The sequence below is a fragment of the Sparus aurata genome, chromosome 12 (genome assembly GCF_900880675.1).
Source record: "Sparus aurata chromosome 12, fSpaAur1.1, whole genome shotgun sequence".
Lineage (NCBI taxonomy): Eukaryota > Metazoa > Chordata > Actinopteri > Spariformes > Sparidae > Sparus > Sparus aurata.
In genome coordinates, this window is record NC_044198.1 from 4738915 (window position 1) to 4753089 (window position 14175).

A 14175-nucleotide genomic window follows, 5' to 3' on the forward strand; every position below is an offset into this window, starting at 1 on the left:
TTTTCCATTATTTTAAATTGATCAATAAATATGTTATTGTTTATTGAAATGTTGTGTTGTGTAACAAAACCATACAGCCAAACAATGTCCTTGACCAAAGGAGAGACTTCAAAAATGACATCCAAAGTACACTGGAGTATACATACCATGGAGTGTTTGTCTGTTGAGGAGCCAATTCAGCTAATGGAGGACCCTGTGTGTGTGTGTGTGTGTGTGTGTGTGCGTGCGTGCGAGCGTGCGTGTTTGTGTGTGGAGAGACAGCTCGCTGTCTTTTTTTTCTTCATAAATGTTACAGATACAATTATCAGTGGTAGACATTGTCATCAGGGAAAAAAAAAACCTGTCCTCACTTAACTAAAATATCTATACTTTGCAGAATGTCTTTACTTTACGAAAATGTTGATATTTTGCCAAAATGTTCTCGATTTATTAAAATGTCCTCACTTTGCAAAATGTCCTTACTTTACTTCTGGTCTAAGTCCCCACAAAGATAGAGAACAAGAGCATGCGCATGCACTCGCTCTCTCTCTCTCTCACACACACACACACACACACACAGTCTGTCTCACAAACACACACATAAACACATTTTCTGAAATGCAAACAGAGATGATGTCAGTCATTGGCAGCCTGCTGGTCGATGCTGGTTTTTAGGGACTGTTGAACTGACCAACCTCAGAGGTCAGATGTCAGAGAACCTCCTTGGACCATGGGAGGATACTGAGAGGAAGATGAGACAAAGGGGATTTGACCAGAAGTGATGAAAACACTGTGGATTTTATTAGAATTGTTTATAGTAATTGAATGTTTTACTGTGAATGTGAAGGACAGTTTTGACTGTTGTCTTCAAAAGTTGTCAACACATCAGCAACAAACGTGCAGCTGCAGCAACGCACATTCAACAAAAAAAATCCTTTGCAGTATAACATGTTTTTTCTTTTATTTTTACATGTGCAGATTTCCTATTCTTTGCTGTTTCACAAAATGAACACATATAGTGCATTAATTAATTAATACTAAAGGTGATGCAGTCGAAAAGAAAAATATCTCAAATCAGTGATATAGCACTACAAAAATGTATTTAAATTATATCCAAGTACCACGTTTCAAATTGAAACTGAATAAATATATTATTTTCTGTTAATAAAATGTGTTTGTGTGTGTGTGTGTGTGTGTGTGTGTTTGTTTGTCTTGTCCCTAGTGGCATACTACTGTCTCCTACTGATGAATGATGTCATTATTTCCTAACCACTAGATTTGAATGTATCAACAATAACAATAATAATAATAATGACGATAATAATGTAACATATATTCAAATTCAGTTCAGTGTCATTCAACATGCTGAAGACATGATGGAACGAAATTTGTTACCCAGGTCCGGCATCACTTAAATAGCCCCTATAATAAATAATCAACCGTAAATAAACCAAAATAAGGTTCAATATATAAGGTAAGCAATGGTTAAATTAATATAATGCAAAATAAATTAAGTGTGCGCAGAAATACTTCCATTATACTTGAATCTTATTTTTTTATGTTAAATAGCAGGAAATATGTATATGTAAATATATATTCTTCCTCTTTTTGTTAGGCGGGACAGGGTCAGGAAACAGAAAGAACTGTCACAGGAATATAGGTCAGCGTGTATGTAAATGAGAGAGGTCAGATGGCGTGCGCCGGGGGTGGCTGACCTGTGACCTCTGACCCTTTTAGCCCCACCGCTTCATGTCAGCATCTGGTAACAAAGGAAAACCTGCAGGAGTCAACAGCTGGATTTTAACCAGGCTTTGGTAATCTCAAATATTAGGATTAATTTGAATTTGCATTTGAATTGAAAACAAAAATTTTACTTTCTGATGTTTGAAGATTTCTTTAGCAGGAAAAATAATTAGGTGATGCTTAAAGGAAAAACTGTTTTGTTTTTCTCATTGTAAAATTACTAATTTGCAATCCAATTTATAATCTTGATTACAAACCTCTAATTTATAATGTGAAATTCATTGTATTAAGATCCATCAGCCAAGACATGTTGGAAAGATAAAACTTCAATGATCTGTGTGAGACATAATGTCACTGCTGAAATATGAGAATTTAAAGAGATAATGTCAATTAGAATTACAACGAGCTTGACTGAAAAAAATGCTGAAAACAAATATAAAAATAAACAAATGGCATGTTCATTGAAAATTTTCAGCATCACATTGTTCTGATTTTTTTAGTAAGAAGGTAAGTAGAAAAAGCTGCAGGAGTAATGAGGTTTGAATAGCGCAGAGAGCAGACAGGGAAAATCTAAACATTCAATGATCAAATAAGATATAAAAAATATATAATAATGAGCAAATGGGTATTTACCTATCTGAAATTAGGGAGTGGGCAAATCAACATTATAAAAAATGACATGATAAAAATATTTTTCTGCATAATAAATACAACAACAAACTACAGAAACAGAGTAAAAAAAAAAATGCATTACATCCAAATGTATTTTTTTATTTGATCTTAACTTATTTGGTATGGGCTTTAATTTATTGCTTTACTCTTTTTTAATCATATATTTATTTTATATATGTAAATTTGGGTTTGTATTGCATGGAGAAAATGTTATATTTATCGATTCAGTATTTAAGGTCAAGTGACAAGTTACACAATTCATCAGAAAAAACAAAACAGTGTGTGTTAATTTCAGTATCACAAAGGACAAGAAAAAATGTGAAAAGGTTGGAAGAAATGTCTAAAAAAAAAAAAAAGAAATAAGAATGCATGCTGGTCAGTATCACATTCAGGAGATGAGGAGATACATTCAAAACCAACTAAATTAGAAGTCAAAAATCTCAGCTACAATTGTCCTTTGACTAGATACACAGAATGAGCCCACAAAATCAGATTAACTGGTCTGAGGTGATTTGAAAATCAAATGAAATTAAAAATATCACTCTTATTGCATACTGGAAAATGATCAACATGTCTAACTCTCTAACTAGTCTGTGAATCTGGTCTGACACATAAAACAGCTCTCCTAATCTGCTATCATCTCCGATTCAACTGTGCGGATATGTGAAATATTAATGCGGCTCGCCTTCTTGTCTTTAATCAGGAGTGTGAAAACTCAGAAACCCTCGGTCTGCAACCGTCGCCCCGATTGTAGCTGCTGTCTTCGGAGGAGAACAAATCAATAAATCAAAAGTTATGATTAAAAGAGCAACATGCCAGAGAACATTAAATAATCATGGGGGGCTGGCTGCTTTAGTCCTGTAGTTAATAAATTATGACTCTGCGTTGTGATTTGGGTAATTACTCGGTCAACAAGGAGTTGATAATCATTGTTCTTTGTTTACTTACCCCTGTTTGTCATTTAATGAGGTCAGTTTACTTATGTCAGTTCAGTTTAGTTGCAGTTCAGTTCCCTTTCTTTTGTATCTTTCAAGGGCAAATGTTCTATTCACTTGCAAATTCACTGCTATGTCTTTTTTAAATGATTAAAAATATTATTGTAGCTATAAAAATACATTCTTAATATCTCAAACCTTGTCCAGGGTGACGTTAATGTTTCTAGACGTATTGTCGGAGTGATCTTGTTGAACAGACACATAGAGTAAACAATAAATGACTATAGCTTTGGATTGAGTGTTGTGTTTTATGTAACTTATCACCATGGCAGAGCATAAAGCTCTGAGTTTAGTTCAGGTCTTCATTCAACTATGATTGTTCCTTAGAAGTCAAAATGTGTTGGGTTCCTGATCAAACTATCAAACCACAGTGACACAGGAACACACACAGAGGGTAAAGAGCAAAGGCCATATTTCACAGTAAGACAGATGTCTTTTTGTCAGCCTTTAAAACATCCAAAATGTAGCATTTTAAAAATGTCACAGTCTGTGAGTTTTAAACAAGTTCAGCTGTATCTACATCCCCAATCAAAAGAAAAAGCTTCTTATAATGTAAATTATGTGTTGTGGATCACTGGGGGGAAAAAAGTGACATTCACAGATTTCTAAATGTCAGCAATGTTCAGAGTAACAGTTTAATAGATGTTTTTGTATAATTTAGCAACATTTTATGACAACCATCATTAATCAATGCTAAATTTAGAGTTATTTAAACTTTAGTTCATATTTATTTCTCAGTTAACAATGACATGTTTCATAAATAATTTATAGTAAAGGTTTATAAATGTTGCCACTTTTGCCTCTCCAGATAATGTTTATAAAGAAACTACACAGTATTTATTAACCAGATTACAAAGTTGCAACTTTCAATGAACAGTTGCTTAATAAATGGTTCATACAGCATTTTAATGAATACTAAGAGTGACACGACCATTAACCAAAGTTTATGTAACTATAAATTAACGATTTAGTAAGGATGATAATTGTTAAGTGTAATCTATAATTTGTAAGCACAAAGCATTACAGTACATTCAAAGCTTTTTTTTCTAGCTGCCCAGACAGTGCATTGTCAGCTTTACAACCTGGTACAGAAGAACAAACCATATCGAAATGTACAAATAAACACATAGTATTATATCTATGTGATATATACACATTTATACAGTATACCTATACCTGCGAACAGTTGTACTTTTTCCCATGTGTTTGTTTAATTGTTTGTAACTTTGTAACAAAACCAAAAATATGATCTTTAAATGGTGTAATGTGTCTCCAAATATACAGACAAACATGTAGGACATGACCTCCGTGTCCTCAGCAGCAGCATTTACCAAATGGTAAATTGTTCAGTTTCAGCTGCTGTCCGTCTATCCATGTGTATGTACATATGTATGCGTATACTGTATTACACTGTATATACTGCACACACACGCGCACACACACACACACACTGTTCAGTAGTGTTGACTAATATGCACAGACGAGAAGTAAAGCTGCCCTCAGATCACTGAGCTGCTTCTCTGAGAGGAAACTGAGCTCACATGGAAATTCATCACTAATATTGATCTGAATTAGCATGAGCTGCCTCTGCCTGTGGCCATGTTCTCTGATGTTTGCTAAAAAAAAAATATACGTGTGTGTGTGTGTGTGTGTGTGATTGTTCGAGATAGAGTGTGTGTGCACTCAAACTATCAGCAGCTGTGTGACTGAAGTGCGTTTAATGAGGGAAGGTTATGGAGTTTGTTAATGATGTGAATTATAAAAATAAGAAAAATCATGATTAAAAACATTATTTCTCTATATACTGTATTTTCTTGCCTTCTGATCTCCATGATTTCCATTTTCATTGGACACAACAAAAATAAAAGCTGTTCATCTGGATGGATTCATTTATTTATCAATTTTCTTTTAACATTGATGAATTTAAACCCTGTTTATTTTAACGTTCATATAAATGTATTTTACTCCAAAACAAATTCATTATTTTGAATGCCCTACATTAAGCTTCAGTCCTGTGTAATTTTATATTCTACAATGATAACTCACAAATGGTCGGTATTTTAAAGTTTGATTCCAGTGTTTTTATTCTCAATACACTTAATTTTGACTATTCTAAACCCAGCAAAATGTATTGCCAGGAATTTATTCTTTGTGTTGAATTAACAGAAAAAATAAATCAACAGCTGACTTTATGAATTAAAATGAATTCAGCAAATAATGTTTTCCCTTTAACAATGTTTTTTTTTTTTTACCATTTACATTTGCTTAATACATGGTTTAGAAGATTTTGTTAACAGTGAAAAAGCTATGAACTAAAGTCTAATTTACTATCAATTTACCATTTGTTAATGAGGGTAATATAAAGTGTTTACTATTTACTGCTCTGCTTGGCTCATTTGTGCATAATGTGGTTATTAATAGGGTTGCTCATTTGTGCTCAGTTGCTTCACACTGCTTTGCAGGACTGCTTGTATTGAGCAGTGGTTGTGGTCATCGTAATATTGAATCAATCTTTTACTTCTTTCTGTCACTCAGCATGATTGTGCAATGTGTATCTTGATTTTGTCATTTTTTGCTGTTTTTGCTGTTTTCTTTCTAATGTTCTATTTTTTGACTTGTTACTTGCCAATGGACAACTGATAAATATTAAGTGGCTGCTAACAAAGGCACATTTACAGAAATGTTGATTAATGTGCATTGTCCTTGTAAATGAACAATTTGATGAAAGAAAAAAATCATGAAGTTCATGCATTTCACATCCTGCAATTTTAAAAGCATGTCAGCATTTGTTTAACAGTTCGATTACTCTCTTTTTTCTTATATTCTCTTTTTATTATATGTATTGTTGTTGAAATAGCTGAAGGTGACAGTGAATCCCTTAAAATGTCATACATCCTAATTTAACTATCAAATTGTGATGTATTTTGGTTGTAATATAAGGGATTAAACCATTTGAATCGCATTCAATAATTTGTTGCAGTTGGTAAACAGCAGCTCAAGAATGTACAGGGAATAATATTCATATTCATAAAGGTGTGAGATGAAAGGCTGTTAAACGAGTGTTTATTTAGAGTTGGAAACACAGGGATAATGGCGTGTGGTCACATTTGAATACAGCGGGTCGGCTCCGCACGCGGCCATTGTGTTCCCATTAAAAGCCGATTTCACGGCCAACAGAACCGCAACAAAAGAGGCAGCAGGTCCGAAAAGTTTGAAAAGACTTGAACAAAATAAAGAAGGAAGAGAGAGAGGAGGTGGAGGAGGAGGAGGAGGAGGGAATAATACGAAGAGAAGGGGGAGAAGATGGAAGACTAAAAAAAGAAGAAAGATGAAGGAAGTGTGCCTCACTTTTCTCAGGCTTCTACCAAATTAATGGACTGTAAGATGCTAGGGTGTTATTATATTACTAGATTTACATTTTGTGTGTGTGTGTGTGTGTGTGTGTTCCAGATTTACAAAGTCAAACCCAGAATAACCTGCAAACAAATGTTATCATGATGCATTTCCATATTATTTAAATTATCATTATTTATCATCATTACATATTGTCTCCCCATATTTAATCTCTTTCTGTATACATACAATCTCTATATGAACTCTATCTATGTACAGTAATCTCTCATACTTTATCTATATCTCTTCATGAAACTTTGTGTCACCCCAATATATTAATTTATATCTTTATCACTACTGGGGCTAATTCTGGGAATAATTCACAGTAACAACTTTATTGTGGTAACTATAGAAAGTGTGGCCAAAAATATTGTTGATAGTGAAATTCATGTCAAACTTTTGTGTTCTCTGTCTCTTTTTTGGAAAATCAGTTACACCCAAAATGTGATTGTAGAGAGGTGGAGAGTGTTAAGATGTCTACAATGACAAATTGTGAATGGACCGAAATGACTTATGAGGTGGTGTATTATTTATACAGTATTATCATATGTATATTATAGACAAAGACAATATGACAATAATGAAGAATACCTATACAATAATGGCAAATCAATTACCTTGAACTTTGAACATGAAGATGTAATACTTATAAATGACTGTGTTATCCCTATATATTAAATTACAATTCAAGTTGTCTCTACATCTTTTCTGACTACATATTATCTGTATAAATTTGTCAATATAAAGCCTTACCTAATTTTGATATGTTTAAATGCAGTAACTTTTTTTAATTTAAAAGTAGTAACGTATATATTTTTTTTCCATGCATCCATATATACATGCATGTCTATACATTTACATGTATGTATGTATGTATGTATCTTTTATATCTTTTGTAAATACCTCATACCTCCTCATGTTTTCATGACGAAAATCTTTGCGCTATCTTTATTTATTATATTTGTTTCAATATCTAAATCTCAACAAATCTGTAACTTGTTTTTTTATGTCTGTCTTTAAAATATCTACATGCCTTCCTCGGTCTTTGTAGGCATCTCTCAATAGCTTTATTTTCTAGGAATTTGTATTACATTTTATTTCCATATATTTAATTAATGTTGCATATTTCATTAATTGTCAATAAATATTTGTATTTAACTTTATAGGTTATCTCAATATGTCGATTCATAACTCTATGTATAAACTCCAGAATCTCTTTTTCTCAATATAAATATTTTTTTCTTAGTCTGCTATGTATCTCTGCATTATTTCAAAATATGTTATTATTGATATATATGATCTGTCAATTATATCTATAAATCTGTATATAATCTCTCAATAAATAGTTTGTCATTGTTACTAATCTACATTACTACAGATAGCTTGCCATAAATCTCAATATCTCTTCATAACTTGTCATATTATCTTTATGTATCTCCGTCAAACTCTGCAATCTCTCTATATATATATTTACATTTTTATGTAAATCTATATCTATAATTGTGTGTATTGTGTAGCATATAGCTCTATAAAATTATTTACATGGACACTTAGACATGTCTTTATGCTCTCTATTTGTGTTTCTTCCTTCCTCTCAGCTCATCAACATGTCATTTATATTTAACACAGAACATAGCTGCGATGAAACATGAAACACAGTGAACAGGACTCACCATCAACCAACCACTGCAGGAGGAGGAGGAAGAGTTTACAGCCGGACAGATGGACCCTCGTCCAAAAACTGCTGGGTCATTTAAAGAGAGAGGGAGAGGGAGGGAGGATGACACTGGTCATATTGAGAGAGAGAGAGAGAGAGAGAGAGAGAGAGAGTCAGTGGGACAGATGCGAGGCAAAGCGGAGCAGTGTTTGTCACTAACGCTATAGATTAGCATGTGGTCTCCAGCACAAAGCTGCAGATCAATACTGCTGCTCTGTACACAGCAGATGGCCCAGGACAGAGCAAGAGAGAGAGAGAGAGAGAGAGAGAGGGACAGAGACAGAGGGAGAGGGAGAGGACAGCACTGAGAGGAGGAAGCAGGAGGAGGAAACGTCCTGATCAACCTGCAGCTTTATTCACATTTAACAACCTGCCACTCACTTTCAGGCTCCAGGAAACACAGCAGAGGAAGCTGCTCTCTGTCACCAAGTCGTGTATCTTTTTTCTGCTTCTCTTTGCTTTAAATTTCTTTCCCTTAAAAAACTGTTTTACAAGTTGGAGCAACGATAAACATTGATAATTATCAATTTATTTATAATGTATCTGCTGAATTGGAAAAGACAGTGACTGAACATAACATGAAGCCCTTATGATAATATCACTGTAAATGGTTGATGGAAAATAAAAAGGGTTTTTAAAAATTGTGACATTTCGAACCAGCTGATTTTGAATGTTTATGCAAATTATTAGAAATTATGTCAAATCTGTTTTTTTTTCTAACACAGTGACGGTTATTGAGGCCGTTTTATTTCACATGATATTAAATAAATTCATGAACTTAACTATTGAAAACTGTCTTCTTATTTTTCTGATCCTTAAATAGCTAGATACTTTAGAAACATTAAAATCCTTTTTTTTACTTGTTCAAAAATGGATCTAAAAAGTAAAAAATGTATAATGCATGAAAATAATGCCATATATAAAAATAGTGCATCTTAAAATAAATGCAGTTAATACATGTAAGAAATATATAGTGTTCCTGACAGCTGTATTATAATGCAGATTCCAAATGTATCTAAAACATGCAATTCAAATACAAGCAAGCAGAATTACAGTCAATATAGCCCAAGAAATGCAAAAGAAAAGTGTACATTTCTTACCATTTTTGTCTCATGTCTGTACACAGATAAACAGGCCGATGATTATCTCAATAGACAGTCAATAAGCCACAGAGAGCCTCAGAGACAATCTAACACACTGTTGGCTTTGGGCTTCTCATGGGAATTGTTGACATTAAGAAAACCTTAACTCTAATCCTAGCTGCAACCATCCACTTATAACTAGCTGTGTCATCTATCTGTGTTTTTGTAATATATTCAGATTTGATGATGAAGCATTAAAAACAATAACTCATAACGAGCAATTGTGTGTGTGTGTGTGTGTGTGTGTGTGTGTGTGTGTGTGTGTGTGTTGACCTGTTTAGATGCTGTCAGTCCCTCGGGCTCTCAGTATTTGCAGCCGTTCTACAGTCAGCCTGTGACTTTATGGTGAAAAATGTTGGCAAACTCTGAGAGCTTGATAGCGAGCCTTGTGGCTAAGACTCATGGGAGCTGCAGTTATTGGAAGCTAAGGAAAATTAACTTGGTTTTATCCTAGCTGAAATGACAAAATGTCAAATTTTGTCATGGGGGGAAGGGCTTTTGCCTCGCAGCCATGCCAGTGTCTTAACCACACCGCCATGTTGACTTCAAACTTTACTTCCTCCTCCGCCCCCTGCAGCTGCTCCTTTACAGTCTCCCTCCTCCGCCCCATGAATCTCTCCCTCCACCCTCCCCACGTAGATCATTACTTCATCCTTCCTTTCCTCTACCTCCACCTCCACCTCTTCCTTTTCTCAGCATCTCCTCCAACTCCCAACTCTTTTTTTCATCTGCTCCTTCCCCTCCTGCTCCTCATCTTTCTTTATTGCTTCGATTCCCCTCCTTCCTTTCCTCATCCCTGTCTCACCTCTGTTCTCTATGTCCTCCCTGGCTTCCTCGTGCTTCTTCATCTCCTCTTCCTCACTCTCCAATTCCGCTTCTCTATCTCTTTTCTTTTTTAGTAGTGCTTCTATTTAGTGCTGTTGCTTTCTTACCTCCTATCTCCTCTCTCTGTATTATGGAGGTGCTGCATAAAAGCATACCAGCCGCCTCCTCCATCCTGAAGATGGCCAAAAGTTTTGAGAAAAAATAAACAGACAGACAGTCAGACAGACAGTCAGACAGACAGTCAGGCTGACTGATAGACATACAGAAAGACAGGTCGACCCCTCAGCAGACCCCCTGCCAGTCTCTCTGACAGCTGATCAAAAGAAGAAAATGGGTCAGGCTTCTGTTCTTCTGTCCTTAATTACACAACAGTCTTTAAACAAAGCAACATCTGCCCAACTACCCATCATGCTCCTCCTCCTCTTCTCTTCCTTTTTCATCTCCTCCACCTTCTTTTCTTCTTTTTACAACCCCTCATCCTCCTTCTCCTCACCTCAGCTCAGTAAACTTGGACATTTCCTTGAAAGGACTATAAAATATGGTACTAATGGTGTTGTAGGCATAACCGACAATTTAATATACAGGAAGAATAAGGTTTTCAGGGAGAATTATACAACTTAATGAATATTAACTTGGGTCTGAATTAAGCTTTTTCTTAATTGAATTAGTGCCTCTACATAGTTATTTTCTGGTAACTTATTAGAAATGTATTTGGACTGGTAAAATAAAGCATGACTGTGAAGGGTTTTAAATTGTTTTTTGTTTTTTTTATTGCTATATATGGAAGAGGTATCTTACAATAGTTCTCACAAATTCCGGAGAAGATAACTGATTTCCTCTTTTCTTTTATATCCAGTAATGTTACATGTTAGCAGTGAAACATGTTGAGGATGCTTTGAAAAAAAGGATTTTCTTTTACAGAGTCACTAAACTGAGACTGAGTACTGAGTATTGTGACTGGAGCATTCTGGGAATATTTTTGATGTATGTCACTGATGACAAATACAGACACACCTTCTTTTCTTCAAAATGTAGGTCCTATCATTTTATTCTGACAGAATAAACTTTTTAGCCTCTCTAGTTTCTGTTTTAGATTCAAAGTCAAACCTTGGCATGTAATATTATGTCATGTTATTTTATTTTACGTCATATTATGTAATGTTATGTTTTAGGGATTCGGGTAGTTCCAGTGATTTGCTTATTGATGACTGCTTCCTCAGTTGGTAAAACAATCAACCAGTTAGACACTTGTAGGCGGGATCATCTACCTACTTGGCTTGGTGGCCACCTAGCTATATCCAACAAAGACTGCAACAGAAACGTGGACAGATGTGAGTGAGATTTATGCCGCTGTACAGGTCGTTGTAAGCAAACTCAGAGAAATAACTTTAAACAACTTTTTTTTTCAATTGTCTTGAACATTGTTAAACTAACCTTGACTAACAAACTCTACCACACGTTTTCTCTTTCAACTTAGCAGGACAGATACTTCCCTTGCTTCTGATTGGCTGGGGCAGATCAATACAAAATAATCCCCGCTCCCAATTAGAAATCAGCCAACATGAACACAATGTCCGACTTAATGAAACAAATTTGCGGCTATGTCTGATTTTCAGACTAGAAAAAATAGGCACCAGCCACAAAGAAAGGCGACCAGAAAATTACCAAATCAAAATACGAAATGGACGGAAATTCTGCTTATTAGAAAATTTTTTGTTATTGATTGAATAATAGCTGAACAGCATCTAGCTGTATTGTCATGTGGAAGAAAAAGATGGTCTTTCACTGTAGAATTATTAGAAATTAAATACAAAATAAGTGTCTGGTAGTTTTTGTTTCTGTCTTTACTTTTTTTATGTTATTACAATGGATGAGAGTAAGAGAGAGAGAGAGAGAGAGATGGGAGAGAGGCAGACAGAGTTATTTAGCAGTCATTTGTCCTTGGAAGTGTAATGAATTGTAAAGTGAACGGGCTACAGGCCATAATGCTCTTTCAGTGCAGCTCCCACACTCATCACTCCACCCAGAGACTGTCGATAATGTCCCAACACACACCAACACATCATTTACACTGCAGCAGTCTGCACTCAACACTGTGAGCCACACAGCTGCAAACATCTGTCCAACACCACACAGCACACCAAACTGTTCTCCCTTATTGTATTGTTGCTCATCTCACATTATGCTACATCATGTCATGTCCTCATGGTTTGTGCTGCGTAAATGTTCTGTCATGTCAGATCATATCATGTTGTGTCATGTTGTATCATTTAATGCCATGTCATGTGTTATACCATCATGAGACGTTATATTTTGTCATGTTATTTTATGCCATATATCATTTCATACCATGTAATGTCATATCATGTTGTGTTATGATATGTCACATCTCATTATGTTATGTCATGTAATGTTTTGTAATTTCATCTGATATGTCATGTCGTGTGATATTTCATGTTCTGTAATGTCATGTTGTTTCATACCATCTTAAGTTGCTGTGTTGTGTTATGACATAGTGTGTTATGTTATGTCATATTATGCTACGGCATGTTCAGACTATGTTATTTTACTTTTCATTTCATGGCAAACAGAATTATTCAAGTTGTGATATATCTCACAAAATGTCGTGTCATGTTTCACATCGTACCGTTTTATGTTGTACCATATCAAGTCACATCACATTATGTGATTTTGCGTCACCGATAATCATATCAGGGCAATGTCATTTTATTTCAGGTCTTGTTATTTATGTAGTGTCACAAGTTGTTTCATGTCAGAAAACATCAAGCTGCCGTGTCATGGCATGTCATGCCAGGACATCATAGGATGTCCTGTCAAGTTATGTCATGACACTTACCATTAATCATGATGAGAGGTTGCGTTATCTCATGTCATAAGATATCATGCTAAATTATCAGATGTGTTGTGTCATATCATGTCACATCATATAATGTCATGTTAGAGGCACAGTATGTACAGTATAATGCAGAGATACATAGCAGTATGAGATGTTGTTTCACCTAATGTCAAATCTCCTTATTGGACCGTTTCATCTCATGTGTTGCTGCTGTTTCTTGTCATTTAACATCCTGTTGTGTCGTCATGTCATAGTCACACTGCGACCTTGTCATATCACATCAGATTTATGTACTCTTCTCAACCCCTTGTTCACCTCTGACCTCATCAATATATTCTCTGTGAAATGGGGATAAATTCTATAAATCACTCAATGTAATCACTACATTTTAAGCAATATGGTATCTTTTGATAAATTACAATATGTTATACATGTTTATGTGGCCTTCACATTGTGTCATGATGAGTTTTGCTGGGGGGAGGGGCTTTTCATGACATTCAAGATAATTTTAAAAAGTTTAAGTTCTGCTCACTTTGAAAAATCAAAGCAAAAAAACAACAAAAACAACAAAAAACAAACCTTTGTGGAAGTGGCTGCTCTGTAAGGAAAAGGAAAATAAACATTTTCTCATTGTTGGGGAGGTTATGTTGTCTATCAAGTCAGTTCTGGCTTAATCATGTTTTTATCATGTCTTATTTCCTGTCACCTTACTTTATCTCAACAATCAGAGGCAGCAGGTGATAAGATGAGAGTTGAGATGAGATCAAATTTGAATGATCCTTGTGAGTGAATTGCTTTTTCTTTTTTTCTTTTTACTGTTTCACAGTATAGTGAATGTGATTATCTGCAGGA